Below are 8,754 nucleotides of genomic sequence, written 5' to 3' on the forward strand. Positions count from 1 at the left end.
GTTTCCGAGGAGGTGGTGCCCAAAAAGAAAAGAAAAAACAACGGTCAAATCACGCGGAGAAGTTGAGAAGGCAAGGCATCATGATGAAGGATGCTGCGACGGTTCTGCTCTGCCACGACATGACCCGACGAAGAAAAGCAGAGTGATTTTGGAATTATCAATTCCAAAACCAGGGGGGCATGTGTTATCACCAGAATTTGACCGAATCAGAGGTGGGCCGCGATCAAGATGGGCTTGAAGAATATACATGGAAGAATATACGTGAATCGACCTTATATGCAAAGATTGGGCTAGTTTGCCCGTGTATCTGTAATATAGTAGGATACGTATCGATTAGATAGAGTTTGGCTCGTGCCCGGTTGGGATTATTCCCACGTTAGAAAGTCTACGGACTATAAATATGTATCTAGGGTTTATGAAATAAACAACAATCACGTTCACCACAAACCAATCTAGGCGCATCGCCAACTCCCTTGTCTCGAGGGTTTCTTCCGGGTAAGCATCATGCTGCCTAGATCGCATCTTGCGATCTAGGCAGTACAAGTTTATTCGCTGATTCATGCGTTGCTCGTACTGAAGCCTTTTTGATGGCGAGCAACGTAGTTATCTTAGATGTGTTAGGGTTAGCATTGTTCATCGTATCATATGCTGTCGTAGTGCGACCCTGAGACGTCCAGCCGCCCTTACACCTATCTTAGGTGTAGGGGCGGCACCCCGCTTGATCATTATTTAGTAGATCCGATCCGTTATGGTTGCTCCTTGTTCTTCAAGGATTAGTTTAATATCTGCATAGTTAGGCCTTACAAACGGATTGAAGGATCCAGTGGCGCGTAGGGTGTAGTTTGCTAGCCCTAGACAGGATGTTCCGGGGATCAACCTCGTGTTGGTTTTTAGGCCTTGTCTAGGGACGGTTTACGATCACCGTGCGTGGCCGCCAGGCTCAATCACGAGTAGGATGTTCCGATTATGTGGTGAAAACCCTAAATCGTAGTAGATCGTTTTAGCTTTATATTGATCAAGCAGGACCACCATATATTCGTACACCTCGTGCGAATCATGGGTGGATCGGCTCTTTGAGCCGATTCACAGGACAACCTGAGAGCCGATCGAGGCTCGTATTTAATGTTTACGTGTATGCCATGCAGGAAACTAAGCGAGGCACATCCATCACCTTCCTGACCAGGTATAGGTCAGGTGGCACGCCCTTGCACCAGCATCGGACGTGCGTGCCGAGTCTTTGAGGGCCGTCGCTCGGAGGGACCAGGGCCAGCCGCAGTCCTGGGAGCCTCCCGGCTCTACTGTGTTGCCCGTCGCTGCTCGCCGGTGGGTTTGTGACCGCAACAGAAATATGCGAAGACAACAGTATACTAGTACAGCCGATGCACGGACATCGACTTCAGAATAATAAAAGCCGATGCATTGCTATCGACTCTAGAGGAACAAGCTCAATTGAGCAGGTTAACAGATGGGTTTCAGACCAGAGGTTATGATATCTGAGATGAATCTCCTAGTGGATTTGCTGAGGAGTTGAATCTGCGCGTTTGGGGTTGTAGGATGGTTTGGACATGGACGGGACCTGTTTGACCGTGTGAATAGGCAACTGTTTGGCCTCAAATCGCGTTTATAGTGCAGGCCGATGCCCTGCCATCGGCTCTTTGTACAGCGACTTCGTTTGACAATCGGCAAAATTGACAAGAAAGCAAAATTAATAGGGGAATATTTTCTTCATTAATAATAGGATTTCTTACAAAGAAAGAGCCGATTGCTCAAGGGAGGAAGAACAAAAGAAAGGTCTATTGACCAATCTGCTACTACTACTAGGCCTATACTAGTAGATCCTAGTCTACGGGCCGTCGCTGCCCTCGTCGTCGTCCTCGGAGCTCTCGTCGGCGCTGCTGCCGGCGGGCTCCTCGTCGCTGCTCCCGTAGCCCTCTACGGGAGCCTCGTCCTCCTCGTCATCGTCGCTGTCGTCGTCGTCCCACCAGGTGCGGAGGCGCTTCGCCGGTGGGTAACCCTCGAGGGAGTCGTCGTCGTCGTCTTCCTCCTCCTCTTCCTCGGAGGAGGTGTAATCGTCCCAGGAGAACGAGTCATCCTCGCTCTCCGATTCCAGTTCCCCATCAGCGAGGAACTGGAGGTCTTCATCTCCGCTGGTCAAGGACTTGTCGTCCTCGGACCAGACGGAGGAGGCGTGGTCCTCCCGGTCCCACTCCTCTGGGGCGTGCTGGTCGTGCGCCGCCATCTGAGCCGCCACCGGATCCCACTCTGGCGTGGGTTCGCGGGAGGAGGAGGAGGAGGAGGAGGAGAAGGTCTGGGAGGAGAGATCCGATGAGGCGGAGGAGGAAGAGGAGGAAGACATTGCTCTGAGATTGGGGTTTTTTGGTGCCGATGGCCGGAACAGAGCAAGGGGATGAAGTGGCGAACTGTTTGGAGCAGTTAAATAAAAGGGGATATAGTGGAGATTCAATGCCACAGCAGTTTCCGAGGAAGTGGTGCCCAAAGAAAAAAAAAATTGCCAGGTCACACGGAGAAGTTGAGGAGGCAAGGCATCATGATGATGGGTACTGCGATGGTTCTGCTCTGCCACGACATGACCCGACGAAGAAAAAACAGAGTGATTTTGGAATTAGCATTTCCAAAACCAGGGGGGCATGTGTTATCACCAGAATTTGACCGGATCAGAGGTGGGCCGCGATTAAGATGGGCTTGAAGGATATACATGGAAGAAATACATGAATCGGCCTTATATACAAAGTTTGGGCTAGTTTGCCCGTGTATCTGTAAATATAGTAGGATACGTGTCGGTTAGATAGAATTTGGCTCGTGCACGGTTGGGATTATTCCCACGTTAGAAAGTCTACGGACTATAAATATGTATCTAGGGTTATTGAGAAAGACAACAATCACGTTCATCACAAACCAATCTAGGCGCATCGCCAACCCCTTGTTTCGAGGGTTTCTTCCGGGTAAGCATCATGCTGCCTAGATCGCATCTTGCGATCTAGGCAGTACACGTTTATTCGCTGTTCATGCGTTGCTCGTGCTGAAGCCTTGTTGATGGCGAGCAACATAGTTATCATAGATGTGTTAGGGTTAGCATTGTTTCATCGTATCACATGCTTTCGTCCATGCAACCCTTAGACGTCTAGCCGCCCTTACACCTATCTTAGGTGTAAGGGCGGCACCTCGCTTGATCATTATTTAGTAGATCCGATCCGTTATGATTGCTCCTTGTTCTTCAAGGATTAGTTTAATATCTGCATAGTTAGGCCTTGCAAACGGGTTGAAGGATCCAGTAGCACGTAGGGTGTAGTTTGCTAGCCCTAGATGAGATGTTCCGGGGATCAACTTCATGTTGGTTTTTAGGCCTTGTCTAGGGTCGGTTTATTATCACCGTGCGTGGCTGCCAGGCTCAATCACGCGTAGGATGTTCCGATTATGTGGTGAAAACCCTAAATCGTCGTAGGTCGTTTTAGCTTTATATTGATCAAGCAGGACCACCATGCGATCGTATACCTCATACGAATCATGGGTGGATCGGCTCCTTGAGCCAATTCACAGGACAACCTGAGAGCCGATCGAGGCTCGTATTTAATGTTTACGTGTATGCCATGCAGGAAACTAAGCGAAGCAAATCCATCATCTTCCTGACCAGGTATAGGTCAGGTGGCACGCCCTTGCACCAGCATCGGACGTGCGTGCCGAGGCTTTGCGGGCCGTCGCTCGAGGGACCAGGGCCAGCCACAGTCCTGGGAGCCTCCCGGCTCTACTGTGTTGCCCGTCGTTGCTCGCCGGTGGGTTTCTGACCGCAACAGTCACGAAATTTAGCAGCCCCGTCTGTAGGTAACTCAGAAAAATCTGCCAATTTACGTGTGTGATTCTCAGATATGTACGCAACTGTCATTCAATTTGAGCTTTTTCATCTGAGCAAGTTAAGTGCCTCTAAAAAATTCGTCTTTACGGACTGTTCTGTTTTGACAGATTCTGTCTTTTATTTCGCATTGCCTCTTTTGCTATGTTGAATGGATTTCTTTGTTCCATTAACTTTTAGTAGCATTGAGCAATGTCCAGAAGTGTTAAGAATGATTGTGTCACATCTGAACATGTGAATTTTTGATTATGCACTAACCCTCTGATGACCCACAAGTATAGGGGATCGCAACAGTCTTCGAGGGAAGTAAAATCCAATTTATTGATTCGACACAAGGGGAGCCAAAGAATATTTGTAAGCCTTAACAGCGGAGTTGTTAATTCAGCTGCACCTGGAAACAGACTTGCTCGCAAGAGTTTATCAGTAGTAACAGTTTTATAGCAGTAGCAGTAGTGAAATATCAGCGCAGTGTAGCAAAGACGGCAGTAGTGATTATAGTAAACAGCAGGATTAAAATACTGTAGGCACAGGGATGGATGAACGGGTGTTGCATGGATGAGAGAACTCATGTAACAATCAAGGTAGGGCATTTGCAGATAGTAATAAAACGGTATCCAAGTACTAAACAATCCATAGGCATGTGTTCCATATTTAGTCGTACGTGCTCGCAATGAGAAACTTGCACAACATCTTTTGTCCTAACAGCCGGGCCTCTAGGGAATCTACTGGAAATTAAGGTACTCCTTTTAATAGAGCACCGGAGCAAAGCATTAACACTCCGTGAACACATGTGATCCTCATATCACTGCCTTCCCCTCCGGTTGTCCCAATTTCTGTCACTTTGGGGCCTCGGGTTCCGGACAACAATACGTGTATACAACTTGCGGGTAAGATCATAAAACAATGCATATCATCATGAAACAATAACATGTTCAGATCTGAGATCATGGCACTCGGGCCCTAGTGACAAGCATTAAGCATAACAAGTTGCAACAATATCATGAAAGTACCAATTACAGATACTAGGTACTATGCCCTAACAATCTTATGCTATTACATGACCAATCTCATCCAATCCCTACCATCCCCTTCAGCCTACAGCGGGGGAATTACTCACACATGGATGGGGGAAACATGGCTGGTCGATGGAGAGGCATCGGTGGTGATGATGGCGATGATCTCCTCTAATTCCCCGTCCCGGCGGAGTGCCAGAACGGAGTTTCTGGTCCCGAGACGGAGTTTCGCGATGGCGGCGGTGTTCTGGATGTCTTCTGGCGATTTCGTCTAACCCCCATGCGTTTTTAGGTCGAAACCTTTAAGTAGTCGGAAGGGAGACACCTGGGGCTACCCGAGGCGCCGCCACCATAGGCTGGCGCGGCCCAGGGGCCTGCCGCGCCGCCTGGTGGGGTGGCTGCCTCGTGGCCCCCCTCCTTCTGGTCTTCTGGCTCCGTTATTCTTCTGTGAAAATAGGCCCATTGGAATTAATCTCGGGGATTTTTCTGAAAGTTGAGTTTCTGCACAAAAACGAGACACCAGGGCAATTCTGCTGAAAACAGCGTTAGTCCGTGTTAGTTGTATCCAAAATACACAAATTAGAGGCAAAACAATAGCAAAAGTGTTCGGGAAAGTAGATACGTTTTGGACGTATCAACTCCCCCCAAGCTTAGCTTATTGCTTGTCCTCAAACAATTCAGTTAACAACTGAGTGCGATAAAAGAACTTTCACGAACACATTTGTTCATATGATGTAAATATTCTCATGATATGGGCAAGTACTTAAGCAATTCATAATAAGATACATGCAAATAAAGTCATCTAATAGCTATATCAATCATGGAAAAGGTACCAACAAATTAATAATAAGCATCATGAATCATGTCCATCAGCAAGATTGCAATGTTCATAAAAGGATATGATAAAGTGGTATCTCGCTTGCCCGTATTTGTACAGCAAAACATAAATGCTCGGGCACCTTTGAAGTTCATGGGAAGACTGGAAGTAGAGATTATCAAAGATAAAAGCATCAAAGTTATACCACAGTTAATCACATTTTGGGACAAGCATATTACACTAAGAATGACAGTCGTGCTTTCAAGAAAGTGCTCAAAGAAAGGATGGAGACTCAATGTAAAAGTAAAAGATTGACACTTCGCAGAGGGAAGCAGGGATTAACATGTGCTAGAGCTTTTCATTTGTAAAACAGGAGTAAAATTATTTCGAGAGGTGTTTGTTGTTGTCAACAAATGATAGTGGGTACTCTAAATACCTCGTCAACTAGACTTTCAAGAGCGGCTCCCATGAAGGACGTTATCTCTACCAGCAAGGTTGATCATCCCTCTTCTCTTTTGTTTACACACATACTTTAGTTTTATTATGGATGACACTCCCCCCAACCTTTGCTTACACAATCCATGGCTAACCGAATCCTCGGGTGCCTTCCAACATTCACATACCATGGAGGAGTGTCTATTTGCAAATTAAGTCGCTTACTGATAAATCAGGGCAAAACATGTGAAGAGAATTATTGATGAAAGTTAATTAATTGGGGCTGGGAACCCCATTGCCAGCTCTTTTTGCAAAAGTATTGGAAAAGCGGATGTGCCACTAGTCCATTATAAAAGTCTGTTGAAAGTAAATGACAAGGTTGAAAGATAAACACCACATACTTCCTCATGAGCTATAAAACATCGACACAAATTGAGAAGTATTTTGAAGGTTTAAAGGTAGCACATGAGAATTTACTTGGAATGGTTTGAAATGCCATGCATAGGTATTTATGGTGGACACTTTGGAATAACTTGGCTTTCAGGGGTTTGGAAGCACGAGCAGTGTTCCCGCTCAGTACAAATGAAGGCTAGCAATAGACTGGGAAGCGACAATCAAGAGAGCAGTAACTGTCATAATCATGCTTGGGACAAAATAAATTAACGGAGGCATAAAAGTGATACAAGAACTCTGAGGTAAAGTAAATCATCGAGGCTTAATTGACTTTTGTTCAGTCATATGCATGCGTGAGCATGTGCCAAGTTGATTCAAGTGAATTATTCAGAGGAGGATACCACAATATCATACCTATCTATGAATAAAACAACGCAAGCAAATATTTATGATATGCTACTCATATTAATAAATTGGAGCTAAACATGAGAGATCATGAACTACTAGACTTTCTTAAATGACATATACCTCACATGAACCAACTAAGCATGCTCACATGGATGAGTATATGTACAAAAATGAAAACAAATAGAGTTCATACCAGCCTCTCACCACAATCGAGTTGTCGTAGATCGTCATTATTGCCTTTCACTTGTGTAGCTTGAATAATATGAAATGAAAGCCAAGCTCCAACCACCGAAGACCGCTGAACTCCATAATGAACTTTACAAAACCAAAGAAGAACAACAAATATTTTTGGTGTTTTCGAATTGGAAACAAGAACAAAAGGAAACAAGCAAACAAAGCAAAATCTTTTTGGATTTTCTTATAGCAAACCAACGATAGCAAATAAAGCAAAATAGGAGCAAGAAACCAAAATAAGAAAATGGTAAAGAGAAACAACAGAAATATTTTTAGTCTTTTTGTGTTTTAGGAAAGAAACAAAGCAAAAACAAGAAAATGAAAACTAAAAGAGTCGCATAAACACAAAGCAGCAGAAATTCGTCAAACTTGACAGCAGTACGGTAATAGATTTTTAAGAAATTCTTCCTCTGCTCAGCTCGAAAAGTGTTCAACTAATGAAAGTTAGATAACAACCTGGGGAACATGCACAAAAATTGGCTTCGCAAAATGACGTTCTGGCTGTTTTTGAGAATTTTTTTGGTATCAGTCCAGAATCTGTTTTCAATCAGCACTTCCCCAAATATCATCTCCCTCTTATTAGATGTTGACTGCCAAAACCCACCGGCGGGCAGCGGCTTGTCAACACTGTAGAGCCAGGAAGAGCCTAGAGCTGCGGCTGGCTGAGACCCCTCCGAGCGACGGCCCGCAATGCTCTTCTGGTCACACGCGGCGATGCGAAGTGCAAGGGCGTGCCACCTGACCTATACCTGGTCAGGAAGGTGATGGGGATGCCTCGCTTAATTTCCTGCATGGCATACACGTAAACATTAAATACGAGCCTCGATCGGCTCTCAGGTTATCCTGTGAATCGGCTCAAAGAGCCGATCCACCCATGATTCGTACGGGGTGCACGAATATATGGTGATCCTGCTTGATCAAGATAAAGCTAATGAGATCTACGACGATTTAGGGTTTTCACCGCATAATCGGATCATCCTACTCCAGGTTGGGCCTCGCGGCCACGCACGGTGATCGTAAGCCGATCCTAAACAAGGCCTAAAAACCAACATGAAGTTGATCCTCGGAACATCCTGTTTAGGACTTGCGAACGCCACCCTACGTGCCGCTGGATCCTCCCCCCCTTTGTAAGGCCTAACTATTGCAGATATTAAACTAATCCCTGCAGAACAAGGAGCAATCGTAACGGATCAGATCTACTAAATAATGATCAAGCGGGGTGCCGCCCCCACACCTGAGACAGATGTGAGGGCGGCTAGACATGCAAGGGTTGCACTACGTAAACATGTTATACGAAGAGCTATGCTAACCCTAACACATCTATGATAACTACATTGCTCGCCATCAAAGACGCTTCAGTACGAGCAACGCATGAACAACGTGGAGCTTGTGCTGCCTAGATCGCAAGATGCGATCTAGGCAGCATGTCGCTTACCTGGTAGAAACCCTCGAGACGAAGGAGTTGGCGATGCGCCAAGATTGGTTTGTTTTGGGTTGAACGTGAGTTGTTGTTTATTCCATAAACCCTAGATACATATTTATAGTCCAGGGGACTTTCTAATTCAGACGTGCAACTAACCGTGCAC

The sequence above is a fragment of the Lolium perenne genome, chromosome 1 (genome assembly GCF_019359855.2).
Source record: "Lolium perenne isolate Kyuss_39 chromosome 1, Kyuss_2.0, whole genome shotgun sequence".
Taxonomy (NCBI): domain Eukaryota; kingdom Viridiplantae; phylum Streptophyta; class Magnoliopsida; order Poales; family Poaceae; genus Lolium; species Lolium perenne.